Source organism: Trichechus manatus, unplaced genomic scaffold, assembly GCF_000243295.1.
Source record: "Trichechus manatus latirostris isolate Lorelei unplaced genomic scaffold, TriManLat1.0 scaffold00010, whole genome shotgun sequence".
NCBI classification, from domain to species: Eukaryota; Metazoa; Chordata; class Mammalia; order Sirenia; family Trichechidae; genus Trichechus; species Trichechus manatus.
Genome location: NW_004443946.1, coordinates 9,733,171 through 9,747,957, shown reverse-complemented (window position 1 = coordinate 9,747,957; position 14,787 = coordinate 9,733,171). Strand labels below are relative to the sequence as shown.

The window sequence follows — 14,787 nt, the reverse complement described above, 5'->3', positions numbered from 1 at the left end:
GCATTTAATTTGGCCCATGATCCTGAAGTACTTTTTGTCTGTCTTCTATTATTTGATTGAACTGTCAAGCTATTTTACTGTTGTTTAGTTCTCCATGCATTTATATTATAGCTCCTCAGCTAGACTGCATTTAAACAGAGGACCTTGTAGGCAGGGACAGTATCAAATTATATTTCACATAGCAAGAGCTCAGTAAAGATGTATTGATTTGAAACAAAATGGTTTAACTGTATTTTCTTTTGATTCCTTCATTTTCCTTTACAAGTTTTTGATCAAGGTTTTTTGTTAAAACACTTAGACGTAGTTATTGCTGACCCTTGACTAGGAGATAATTTGAGGATATAGAATGTTTAGAGAACAAACAAAGTGCTGAGGACTCTAAAGGCATGAGAAGTATGAGACATTCTCCATCTTCTCCTTTGTTTGCCTGCCTGGTGAACTCCCATTTGCTCTTGAAGCCTCACTTCTGTCCTCTATACCTTCCCAGATCCCACCCATGGAGAGCGGGCTCTTTCTCCACCTGAACTCATAGAACCTCTGTTATGGAACAATGCTTTGTATCCCTTTGTTTACTCATTTATTTCTCCAACTGGCATGTGAGTTACTGAGGAAATAGATTTTGTCACTGGCATTAAGCACAGTACTTTAGCCATAGAAATCACCCATTAACTATTGAATCTGTAAAAACACAGCAACATATTCAAGTTGTAGAAACAGACTATGGCAAAAGATGGAAACTGTTGTAGTAAGTTCCCAATGAGTGATACAAACAATGCTGCATGGATTTGGAAAGAATCCATGAGGAAAATTAGGGAAGAAACATTGGACAAGATAGAACTTGGTTGAAGGATCAGATTTGACCAAATGTAGAAGACTGAGGTCTACTATGCTGGGAATGACAAATTGAAGAGGAACGACGTCAATTCATTGTCAAAAAGAACATTTCAAGATCTATCCTGAAGTACAACGCTGTCAGTGATAGGATAATATCAGTACGCCTACAAAGAAGACCAATTAATACGAATATTATTAAAATTTATGCGCCAAACACTAATTCCAAAAATGAAGCAATTGAAGATTTTTACCAACTTCTGCAGTCTGAAATTGGTCAAACATACAATCAAGATGCACTGATAATTACTGGTGATTGGAATGCGAAAGTTAGAAACAAAGAAGGATCAGTAGTTGGAAAACATGGCGTCGGTGATAAAAACAATGCCAGAGATTGCATGATAGAATTTTGCAAGACCAATGACCTCTTCGTTGGAAATACATTTTTCAACAACATAAATGCCAACTATATACGGCAACCTCACCAGATGGAATACACAGGAATCAAATCGACCACATTTGTGGAAAGAAACGATGGAGAAGCTCAATATCGTCAGTCAGAGCAAGACCAGAGGCCAACTGTGGAACAGACCATCAGCTGCTCATATGCAAGTTCAAGTTGAAGCTGAAGAAAATTAAAACAAGTCCACGAGAGTCAAAGTACAACCTTGAGTATATCCCACCTGAATTTAGAGATCATTTAGATTTGACACATTGAAGACTAATGACCAAAGATCAGATGAGTTGTAGAATAACGTCAAGGACATCATAGATGAAGAAAGCAAAAGGTCATGAAAAAGACAGGAAAGAAAAAAAGACCAGAATGGATGTCAGAAGAGACTATGAAACTTGCTCTTGAGTGTAGAGTAGCTAAAATGAAAGGAAGAAATAATGAAGTAAAAGAGCTGACCAGAAGATTTCAAAGGGCAGCTCAAGAAGACAAAGTAAAGTATTATAATGAAATGTGCAAAGACCTGGAGTTAGAAAACCAAAAGGGAAGAACACACTCGGCATTTCTCAAGCTGAAAGAAATGAAGAAAAAATTCAAGCTTCGAATTGTAATATTGAAGGATTCTATGGGGAAAATACTGAGTGATGCAGGAAGCATCAAAAGACGATGAAAAAACTACACAGAGTCACTGTACCAAAAAGAATTGGTTGACATTCAAACATTTCAGGACGTAGTGTATAATTAAGAACCGATGGTACTGAAGGAAGAAGTCCAAGCTGCACTGAAGGCATTGGCAAAAAACAAGGGTCCAGAACTGACAGAATACTAATTGAGATGTTTCAACAAATGGATGCAATGCTGGAAGCGCCCACTTGAGTATGCCAAGAAATTTGGAAGACAGCTACCCGGCTAACTGACTGGAAGACATCTATATTTATGCCCATTCCAAAGAAATGTGATTCCAACAGAATGTGGAAATTATTGAACAATATCATTAATATCACAGACAAGTAAAATTTTGTTGAAGATTTTTCAAAAATGGTTGCAGCAGTACATCAACAGGGAACTGATAGGAATTGGAGCTGGATTCAGAAGAGGACATGGAATGAGGGATATCATTGCTGATGTCACGTGGATCTTGGCTGAAAGCAGAGAATACAAAAAAGATATTTACCTGTGTTTTATTGACTATGCAAAGGCATTCTACTGTCTGGATCATAACAAATTATGGATAACACTCAAGGAATGGAAATTCCAGAACACTTAATCGTGCTCATGAGGAACCTGTGCATAGACCAAGAGGCGGTCATTCGGGCAGAACAAGGGGATACTGTGTGGTTTCAAATCAGAAAGGTGTGTGTCAGGGTTGTATCCTTTCTCCATATGAACTCAATCTGTATGCTGAGCAAATAATCTGAGAAGCAAACAAGGTTGTGTCATCTGTAAATCACAGGTTGTTAATGAGTCTTCCTCCAATCCCGATGCCACGTTCTTCTTGATATAGTCCAGCTTCTCGTATTATTTGAATATACCATGGACGGCCAGAAGAACAAAAAATTTGTCTTGCAAGAAGTACAGCTAGAATGCCCCTTAGAAGTAAGGATGGCAAGACTTTGTCCCATGTACTTTGGACATGTTATCAGAAGGGACCAGTCCCTGAAGAAAGACATCATGCTTGCTAAAGTAGAAGGTCATCAAAAAAGAGGAAGAGCCTCAATGATATGGATTGACATGGCGGATGATACAATGGGCTCTAATATAGCAATGTTTGTGAGGATGGCGCAAAACCCAGCAGTGTTTCGTTCTGTTGTACATAGGGTTGCTATGGGTCAGAACCGAGTGAACGGCACCCAACAGCAACAACAGAAGACTGAGTAGGTCATCCCAAGCTAGGGAAATGAGGTAAGTGAAAGAACAGGGGCAGTGTATCAGTAAAGATTTTTGGTTGCAAGCAACAGAATCCACTTTAGCTAGTTTAAATAAAAAAGGAATTATTAAAGGACTTAGAGAACTCACAAAATCTCTGGGCCATACAGCAAGACTCAGATGTTAAGTCACATTCCTGTACCTTAATGTTAAGGAGTCTGGGGATGTGACTTTTCTGGCTTCTATCTTGGTAAGGTGAGACAAATAACAAGTGAAATAATCAGAATATAGGGATAGTATTAAACTATATTACCCCTTCAAAAAACAAAACAAAACTCAGACCTGTTGCTGTCCAGTTGATTCCAACTCATGATGACCCCATATGTTACAGAGTAGAACTGTTCCATAGGGTTTTTTTGGCTGTAATCTTCAGGAAGCAGATTGCCAGGACTTTCTTGTGCAGCACTACTGGGTGGGTTCAAATTGCCAACCTTTCAGTTAGTAGTTGAACGCAAACCATTTGCACCACCAGGGCTCCTTTAACTACATTTCTGTTGTTGTGTGGGTCAAGCTGATTCCGGCTGTAGTGACCCTAACGGACATAGTAGAGTTGCCCTATAGGGTTTCCTAGGCTGTAAATCTTTACGGGAGCAGATCACCAGGTCTTTTCTCCTGCAGAGCCTCTGATCAGTTTGAAACAACAACATTTTGGTTAGCAGCTGAGTGCTTAACCACTGCGCCACCAGAGCTCCTGACTATCTTAGGAGGCCATAAATGATTTGTGCCTGGGCATGTTTAGGTGACAGTGTTACACATGGTAACTTAAAAAAGAGCACTTTGGAGGAATATCAGGAAATAAAATTGGAAAGATCAGTGAGAACCGGATCTGGAAAGTCCTTGAATAGCTTGTCAAAGAATGTGAAATTTTCTCTATGTGAAAGGGGAGCCATGGAGCATATTTGAGCATATGTGCGTATGTCCACACGGAAGAAGAGTGAGCAATATTCTGGAAAACGTTGTATTTTGGCATTCCTTAAAAGCTTGGTGATTTATTCACAGAAGAGACAGTTCATGAGGAAGGGTGATCTGGGGCTGGGTACCAATGCCCCTTCTAGGGCAGATTGGCTTTGGTGAGGTGGAGGTCAGCTTAGGTGGCAGTGAAGGTTTAAGATGTGATGGAATGTGATGTGAGGGTTGTCTGGCTGCAGCATCTGTCACCTCATTGGTTGCCAGTGTTGATTCGGCTGATCTACTGGCTAGGCTGGTGTCCCCTTTGTCCCTCTCCCTCCATATGCATTCCCTGCCCTATTCCCCCTCCTCGCCTGGCAAGCTACAAGCTCAGTTGAAAAAAATAGCCTTCCCCAGTGGAGAAGGCCCATTCTTTGGTTAAGGATATGTGAGCATATATGTTCCTCTACTAGAACCTCCAAACAAGCTCTCAAGAAGTAAGGGGTGGGGAGTTATTGCTTAAAGGACACTGAGTTTCTGCTAAGGGCGATGGAAAATTTGGAAACAGTGGTGACGGTTGCACAACACGGTGAGCATAATAATGTCACTGAATTGTACGTGTGAAAATGGTTGAAATGGCAAGTGTGATGTTGTACAGTGAAACCATTGAGAGCCGGAACTCAACTAGACTGCTTTGTTTTTCCGGGTCTCCCAAGTTTTCTGTCTTTGACAGGCTGCAGTCTTACTATTTTTCTATCACGATTAGTGGAAAATATTTGAATTTGCCTTCTCTGACCGGTTTCCACCTTACACAGGTTCTGGCTTTTGCAGGTTTTATGTATATATTTTACCACAATAAAAGATGACCAATATTGGTTCCTCGGTTGTGACGTATGTGCCACACGAATGAAGGATGTTGGTAGTAGGAGAAAACGGTGTGCAGAGGGGAAAGGGGCACGTGGGAACTCTGTGCTCTCAGCGTGATTTTACGGTAAACCTAAAACTGCTCTAAAAAACAAAATCTATTTTTTAAAAAAAGTAATGGGGTGACTCAGTAAGTCGTGGGACACAGTAAGAGGCTGTCCTATCCTCCATCTTAGCTCCCTTTAGTTCTTGCTGCCACTAGAACAATTTTCCATGAATTCCGTCAAGCTCAGAATTCTTAGATGGGTCCCCATTCCCTGTGGCAGCGTTTCCCAGAGTGTGGGACAAATGTTCCTGGTGAAATGCAAGATGATTTAGGTGGGACGTGAGTATGGTATTAAATTATCTTAAGTTAGGTAGTGAGGCATGTATTCCTTTTTAAATTCTCTTTCAATCCTTCTGCTTCTGACAGAAAAGGAAATCTTACTGTAAGGGTAGTATATCTAACACTTCCTAATCTCCATTTTTAATAAAGAGAACAAGCCTCAAGCTAAATGTTCCAAATACAACCATATCATGCCATAATTTTAATAACATTATTTTCTTTTAAAAATTTTGTGGCAAATGATTTCAGTTTTTCATCTATGGCAGTGATATAAAACTTTAATGTTCTGGATATTAGATGATATTTAGGAATTACTGTTGATTTTCTTAGGTGTGAAGATGGTATTGTGGTTATGTTAAAAAAAGAGTCCTTATTTCTTAGAGATGCACATGCACACAGATGAAATGATATAATGTCCTGATCTGCTTTAAAGTAATTCAGTGGTGTATGTGGGGGGGCTGGGTGGTGGTGGTGTGTATGCTGATGGGGGTGGTGGTGGTGGTGGTAGGGGGAGTATGGGGAAACAAGATTGAACATAGGTTGATATTTGTTCTGCTGGGTACATGTACGTTTATTATCATATTTCTACTTTTGTGAATATTTAAAAATTTTCGTAATAAAAATGTTAAAGTTAAAATAATAAAAAAAAATTCAATGTCAAATAAACTGATTAGTATGAGAAAAGTTAATTTACCAAAAAACTATGAAGCAAATAATAAAGTAGGTGGTATGTGGATAAGGTCTTAGTCAAATTACTGAGCTTCGTAAAACTTTGGCTTACTGCAACAAGTTTAAGCTTCTCACTGGGGGTTCTAAGGTCCTTGCTGTTGGAGTCCTATCTCACCTCCTTGTTTGCCATTCAGGGTTACAACAATATCAGGTCACCAGGAGCTCCCTAGCGTGACCATGCTCTCACACACCTGCGTCTTGATGCAGACTGTTCTGTTTCTCTGAAATGCCTTCCTCCAAACATGTTTGCTTGGAAAATTCCTGCTCTTTCCTTAACTCCCAGCCCAAACAATGGAAATGAGAAGAAAGGAACATTCTGAGAGACCCTGAAGGAAGAAAGACCTGAAATCAGTTGGAGGCTAGATGTGACTTCGTGCCAGGATAAGAAGGAGACAAGGGTAACTCCAGGAATTTAATGGTGGAATGATGGCAACTTTGGCAGCTGGAAGGAGAGCGGGGATTGTTCTTGGATAATCAGTGCTAAATTAAGTTTTGTTGTTGTTAGGTGCCCTCAAATCGATTTGACTCATAGTGACCCCATGTAACAGAGTAGAACTGCCCCGTAGGGTTTTCTAGGCTATGAGTCAGAATCCATTCGATGGCAACGAGTTTTAAATTTTACGGGAGTGGATCTCAGGTCTTTCTCCCTCGGAGTCCCCAGGTGGATTCTAACTGCTGACCTTTTGGTTAGCAGCCGAACTCTTAACCTCGGCGCCACCAGGGCTCCTTTGCACCATCAGGGCTCCTTAAATTAGGGCTTAGGCATGCTGAATTTGGGGTGTCCTCTAGGATTCTGAGATGCTGATAGCAGTAGAAACTGAGTAGGAGCCATTTCTCCCCAGCCAGCTGTTGAGTATTCAGTAGATCATTAACAACTGAAATATTAGAGTCTTTTCGCTTCTCTTCTTCTTTCCTGTCACTCATATTTTGAATATTATTCTGCTAATAGACAACGAGGCAGATGAAAAGAAGGGTTAAGGGGTGAAATGCAAACCAGTCATTTGCTGCTTTTTAGAGAATATTGAGACAGGCTTGGGGATTGGGAGAGTTAGAAACTGTGGGTTGAAGTAAACTTTTCCATTATTACTGAATTCTAATTATATTCCCTAGCCATCATTTTATCTGACTTCACATTGTTGAGAAGTAGCTGTAGTTAATGCGGTTTCACCATTTGTAAACTACAGAGACTAACTGGAGGCATCCTATAAGACCTACCTGGACTTTGTGGCCTTTAACAAACTTGATTTTTAATGAGGAGGAACAGTTACAACATCTGAGGGAGATGGGGTGGGACCTTTACTCCAAGCACTGGTCACAGTGAATAACCCTGGTTCTGTTTTTAAGTTTCTGCAGCAAAGAGCAACTTTTCTACTGGTCTCTTCACACTTTGAACATTCTATTTTGGTTCCTTGAGAGGCAGCTTGCTGCACTGACATGCTAGACAAGAAGATCTTGAGACCCAGAAATTCATATTTACTCTAACTGTAGATGGAATAAGTATGAAGCTGCTCTTCCAGTGCATTTGGACTTTCCATTAAAAGCATGATGGTTTAGTTCTGCCCCTGTCCTGCCTAACACCCATCCTATTGTCTCCTCCCTTCACTGGCAGCCAAGATTGAGGAACATCACTACTTTTTTTTTCTTTCTTTTTTTAAATTGTGCTTTAGGTGAAAGTTTACAGCTCAAGTTAATTTCTCATTCAAACATTTATACACATATTATTTTGTGACATTAGTTGCAATCCCCACAATGTGACAGCACATGCCCCCTTTCTACCCCGGGTTCCCTGTGTCCATTCGATCACTTCATGTCCCTTCCTGCCTTCTCATCCTGCTTTTGGACAGGAGCAGCCTGTTTGGTCTCGTATACCTGATTGAACTAAGAAGCACATTCCTCACGTGTATTATTTTTTGTTCTATAGTCCTGTCTAATCGTTGTCTGAAGAGTGGGCTTCGGGAATGGTTTCAGTTCTGGGTTAACAGTGCGTCCAGGGGACATAGTTTTTGGGGTTCCTCCAGTCTCTATCAGACCATTAAGTCTGGTCTTTTTACGTGAATTTGAGTTGGTCTACATTTTTCTCCTGCTCTGTCTGGGGCTTTTTGTTGTGTTCCTTGTCAGGAGCTACTGAGATATTTTTGCAATTATCATTATTTTACTTAGTAGGCAAGGGGCATGTTTTTCTACGGATTTAAAACTGAGGAATACATGATTACCATGTAAAGCCTTGCTATGAGTATAGGATTTGACACTATTTGTACTCTATAATTTATGACATTTTTGCACAGTTAGGGTTTGCAGAGAGCAAATAAATCTGTAGACAATAAAGATAAGAAAAGAAAAAACTGCATAGACCAATGTGCTGCAGTTTTTCGAGTGAAGGGCAAAATCTTTCCAGCAGTTTGTTTTATTTGAATCAGTTTTCATTTATTAGGCCCCATTTGTTCTCAATTTTTACCAACTCATTTCTTTTGGTGTCAACATTTTGTACTCTGAAGTTTTCAGACGTCATACTTACGACTTGTTCTCTGATCAAGTGTTTCTTGAAATGCCAAGGTGTTCTCATCTTAGATGCGATTTTGGGGACGGCCTCCAATGTTATTTTAACTTACAGACTTTTAATGATATGTGTTATTTATGTTTCGCTTAGTTCAGCACAAGATTTTGTAAATAGATTCAGATTTATTTTAAATATAAAAGGAGAGGGAACAAAGAGATTCTTACAGTAAAATTAAACACTTTTTCAAATTGAGGATGTTGCTTGGTTTGTGTTCTTGTTTAAATTGCATTTTTATTATTTTTGGTGTGAAGCTAGTGTTCATAAAGGTGATTTGTGAACCTATGAAAAAATAATAAGAGATGCATCAGAGTTGTGCCTGTAATCTCCATAGTATATTTAAAGATGCTCAACAGCTACCCTGAGGAGTGAATTTAGCATTTATCTAAATGGGAAAGCCAAAATGAGAGGGTAGCTGTGGGCATGGTTTGAGTCTGTCTGTATTCAAATGTTCATTTAACATAGATTGTTGATCCAGTGTATCCCCCTGATGGTATGCATAGATTAATGCCTGTCAGTTGAGGAGCACATTTCACACTTTTTGGTATGCATGAAAATCACCTAGGGGAGCTTTTTCACAATCAAGACCTCCCAGGCCTTGAACCCCAGAAATTCTGAGTCAGTCTTTCTGGGACTATAAGCCCAGGCATCTGTGTTTTGATTCATCAGAATCACCTGGGGAGCTTTTACACTATACTGATGCCTGGTCTCCGTCCCAGAATACGGACTCAGACTCTCTGGGGGTGCTAGGTCTGAGAAATCTTTACTGATGTTCATAAGAGTGAAAATACCAGACTTAAACTTAGCAGAAATGGTCCTTGACAAACCTCATTTAATATCCCAGGACATGCATAACTAGGGTCAGGGCTGAGGTAAATTTATTAGGGACCATGAATAAAGATGAGAATTCTGTCTGTATCCAGTGAAATTCCTTGAGGTTGGATGATGGTGATGACGTGGCAATAAGCTTTATTTCAGTTGTGCTTCTGTTAGCTCTAAGCAGAGGACTTTTGTGCTTGTGCTTCTTTATGCATATATGATTTTTGTCTGCTTAATTAACATCATTCAGTGCACAGCTGCTCTCATGTTCTACAATATTTATCCTTAACTAAATGAACAAATTCTTTAACAATTAAGAGGACTCGGAAAGAATAAAAAACCCTAGCTCTTTGCTGTCTATGCTGATAGAAGCCAACACCTGAAATATTTCACTGATGTGTTTTGAAAGGCAAACTTGCTCTGAAATGTGAAATTTCTGATCAGTGAGTGATCTCCTTTGCAAATTTATAGATTACTTTTAGTTTTGGTATGCTATTTCCGTTAGTCATAATAGCATGCTAATTGCTGACAGAGATGTATAAGGAATTTGGGTCTGCATTTCCCTTATCCCATTTATACAATCAGCACATGCAAACAATTGGAGTTGGCTGAGCAAGGAAGCTCAGAACTTTAGTTCTGCAACTTTCTTTTTCTATGTATCCGTTCTATGACCTTTGGAGAAGCGACTTAAAGCCTCTGGTTCTCATTTTCTTCGTGTATAAAATGGTAGTCATTTGTCTGAAAATAGGAGACCAGACCAGTTAAACTCTTTGAAGCTCATTCCTGCTTAGTTCTAAATATACCTCCTTCTATTTTCTCGTTTTTAAAATAGTATTTGTTGCATGGTGGGGTATGACAAGATGAACATTTACTTGTTCTCAGTCTACAGAGGAGGGGGGCAATATCAAGGGAGGGGGCGTCAGAGTTGAAGAAAGCTTTCCATCTCTCCTAGCGTTGTCCTGCAAACACTGGCCACCTCTCCGGTTTTCTCCTGGTTGCTATGGTTTTCATGCCTCCTGGTTGGGAGAGTCATGTGTGAGAGATTTATTTACTAAATAATGTGTGATAAAGCCTCAGTGGGACTCCTGAATCATTTTTGAGAGATTAAGGACAATTTTACAGAGTTGTTTGCTGAGTTGGATAGTTGCAATGCTAAAATGTGTACTTGTTAAGACATGGATAAATATTTATAATTAGGAAGAGTTTTAATGAAACATTCATGACTATTTTCTGCATTTCTCTGGAAAAATAAATCCAATCACAGTAGGGTTTTTCACTCAATTGCTTATTCTCTGCCTGGGTAATAAAGATAATAGTTAATGTTTCTTCTCTTTTGCAAAGATGTTATTAGACCCACAAATATACTCTGGTCTCTTGAGGAGAAAAAGGCGCCAAGATTTTTACTCCTTAAATTACTGAAATAAAGGGAAATGATTACATTGTAATATTCCTACTTGCAAATTCCACAGAATACAATAATGCTAGATGGATTATTGACCAGGTGGTTTGTGAAGCATAGACCGCTGCCTGCCATCCTGCAAACCCTGCTGGGCTCTTACAAGCAGTTTGCCCTGGATGATTTCAGTTGGCCCCTCCAGATCTACCTTCTACCCTTCTCCACTCTCCTCTGTGTCCTGGGAGGCTGAGCTGTGTGACTGTATCTACCAGGCTTCCATAACCCTGCTCTCTGGAATCCGGCTGAGTTTATTTAACAGAAGACACCAGAGGGAGGTTGAAAGGTTGGAGAGAGTGAAGTCAGGGTATCCTTCCCCTGACTGCTGTCTTTTGGCCTGCATGTACTGTTGTTGTTGTTGAGTGCTATTGAGTCAATTTCGACTCACAGTGACCCCATGTGACTGCCCCCTAAGGTTTACTAGGCTGTAATTTTTACAGGAGCAGATCTCCATGTCTTTCTCCCATGGAGTCCCTGGGTGGGTTTGAACTGGCAACCCTGGTTAGCAGCCAAGCGCTTAACTTTTGTACCTCCAGGGCTCCGTCCTTTACTCTCTCCAGGATCCAGTGCCTGCACCATTCCCTTCCCCCTATGGCCTGAGGTGGCAATGGCTCCATCATACTGTCCTGCTGTCTTGACTGCCCCAACCAAAAACCAAACCCATTGCCATCGAGTTGATTCCGACTCATGACGGCCTCACCTGTTGCAGAGCAGAACTGAACTCTGTAAGTTTTCTTGGCTATAATCTTTACAAAAACAGATTGCCAGGACTTTCTTCCACAGAACTGTTGCGTGGGTTTGAACTGTCATCTTTTAAGGTTAGTAGCTAAGAGCAAACCATTTGTGCCACCCAGGGACCATCTTGACTGTCCCACCCCTTTGTAAATAATCACTTATTATACTCTCCTCAACTCATTCCAGTGCGATGTCTAGTACCTGCTGGGACCCTGTCTGATTCACTGTCTGAATAGTTGATGTGATCGTTAATGTTATATGTCAACTTGGCTAGGATATGAATCTCGGTTCAGCAGACACTATGTAATCACTTTCCATTTTGTGATCTGATGTGAGCAGCCAATCAGTTGGTAGGGGAGTTTCCTTGGGGGTGTGGCATGCCTCCAGTATATAAATGGATGTTCTGGCAAAGCTTACTCTCTTTTCTCCACCACAACAGCATCTGACCTCCAGTTCTTGGAACATAAACCTGCAGAAGCCTGTAGCCTGTTGCCTGACTTGCATATTTTGGATTCAACAACCTCTACAATTCCATGATCCAACAGAAGCCTCCAGCCTGCCACCTGACCTGCAGATTTTGGGTTTGTCATCCCCTGCAACCACATGAGCCAGCAGAGGTCTTCAGCCTGTCAGCTAATCCACTATTTGGGACTTGCCAGCCCCCACAATTGCATGAGCCATTTCCTCAAAATAGCGTGAGCCATTTCCTTGAAGTAAATTTCTTTCTGTTTATCTACGTATGCGCCGCTGGTTTACTTCTGAAGAGAACCCACACTAAGAGTTGATTACAAAAGATCTCTAAAGAACCTCCTTGCAACATCAATACTCTGTCCATTGTTCTTGGTGATATTTATTATAATAATTAATTCATGATTTACTTAGGGGAAGTGGATACTGAAGTGATCTGGCTGAGAAGCAACGAACATCTTTACTTCTAAGTACATCTCTCTCTTTTTTCTTGTTTTAAAAATACTATTTGTTACATAGTGGGGTGTGACAAGATGAACATTTTGTATTTTCTGGCGGGATGATAAATTGCTCTAAACCTGATGGAAAGAAATTTGACAGTTTATAGCAAGGGACTGCAGAATATTTATCTTATTTACTCAGTAATTCTACTTCTAGCAATGCATCCAAAGGAAATAATCTGAATTTCGGTAAAAGGTATATGCACAAATAATCCAATCATATTGTTATTTATAATGATTCAGAATAACTAAATAACTAAGTGTTCAGTAGTATGGAAATGGTTTCATAAATTATAGTACATCTATATAGTATACTATGCAGTCATTAAAGCTAAGTTTACAAAGAATGTTACATAACATGATAAAAAAATCACAGTGCAAAATTTTGTACACAGTATGATTTCAATTATTTAAATAAACACATATGTATGTATACGTGCGTGTGTGGTGCAGTCGGTTAAGCCCTTGACTACTAACCGAATAGCTGGCAGTTTGAACACACCCAGAGGCACTACGGAGCGTAGTTCTACTCTGCACACATACTGTTGTTGTTGTTAGTTGCCATCAAGTGGATTCCAACTCATGATGACCTCACGTATATAGAGTAGAACTACTCCATAGGGTTTTCAAGCCTGTGACCTTTCAGAAGCAGATCGCCAGGTCTTGTCTTTAGAGGTGCCTCGGGTAGATTTGAACTGCCAATCTTTTGGCTAGTAGTTGAACACTTAACTGTTCGTGCCACCGAGAATACACCCATGCACACGCACGTGCATCCACATATATAGATAGAGAGAGAGAGGGAGAGAGAAATTCAGAAAGAAAACTACACACCAAAAAGTCATCAGCAGAGGCGGTCCAGGATGGCAGAGTAGTTAGATGCTTCGTGTCATCCCTCTTACAACAAAGACCTGAAAAAGCAAGTGAATCGGATATATATGACAATTTAGGAAGCTAAGCATCAAAGACAAGGCTGAAGAATCGACTGAGTGACAGGTTCAGAAACAGCAGAAACGGAGAATTACTGATAGCCAGCATCCGGCTAGCAGAACCCACACGGTGTGGATGTATTGAGATAAGCAAGCAGCATTCCCAGCTGAAACCCACACCATCTGGTGCAGCTAAGCAGAAGCGACTCTGCATGTAACTCCAGAGCAAGCCAGGAGTGCTTCCAGCCGGCAAAAGTTAAGTGTAATCCCCCAACCCACCGTGTGCACCCAAGCCCCCCCCCCCCCGCCATGCCAGAGCTCCACAGGCCTGAGAGTCACTCCCACCCTCCTCACTTATTCCCTCTCCCCGTTCTCTACTCCATTGGTGGCATTCAACACCACCATGCCCTCTAAGCCAGGAGTTCACGGTCGAGTCTGGAGGCACCCGCCCCTTCACCCAGCCACTAGTGCAAGAAGTGCATGCATTTGCAGTGCCTTCCACCCTCTCCAGTCACCCACGCCATATCCTTGCTGGTCCAGCTGGCACAGCGTGGCCATACTGGGACAAGGAAGGCAGCATTTCCAGCTGAAGCACACTTCATCTGCAGCGGCTAAGTGTGAGTGACTCTGCATGCAACTCAGGGATCAGATATGAGGAGGGCTTCCAAACCTGCAAAAGTTAGCAGACACCCCACACACTAGCCCCCGGCACCAGAGGTCCACGGACCTGGGAGACACTTGCACCCTCCCTGCACACTTCCTCTCCCTGCTTGCAGCTGCAGATCTGTGGAATTTGATTCCACCCCACCCCCTAAGCCAGAAGCTCTCAGCGTGGTCCGGAGGCACCCTCCCCTTTGCTTAGCCACTGGTGCAGGAGGTACATGGATTTGCAGTGCTTTCTACACCCTCCGGTTACCTGCACCAGCACCCTGCTGGCTGAGCCTGCACAGTGCAGCAATATTGAGCAAAGCAAGCAGCATTCCTAGCTGAGACCCACAACGAAATACTACAGAGAATTTTCTCTGATTACAACCCCATAAAAGTAGAAATCAGTAACAGGTAGAGCAAGGAAAAAAAAATCAAATACATGGAAAACTGAACCACACTTTGCTTAAAAACCACTGGATAATAGAAGAAATCAAGGATACAATAAAAAAATTTATAGAATCAAATGAGAATGAAAATTTATTTTACCAAAACCTCTGGGACACAGCAAAAGCAGTGCTTAGTTGTCAATTTATAGCAATAAATGCACACA

General features: G+C 41.0%; 1 long non-coding RNA gene across 1 annotated transcript; it reads right to left on the bottom strand.

Moving 5' to 3' along the window:
* Positions 1 to 12,470: 12,470 nt before the first annotated feature.
* Positions 12,471 to 14,140, bottom strand: LOC111819502 (uncharacterized). Its single transcript, XR_002823103.1, has 3 exons — positions 14,049 to 14,140; positions 13,435 to 13,511; positions 12,471 to 12,681 (listed from the first exon to the last, which is right to left on the bottom strand). It is a non-coding gene; the product is annotated as an uncharacterized LOC111819502 (long non-coding RNA).
* Between the last annotated feature and the right edge of the window lie 647 nt (positions 14,141 to 14,787).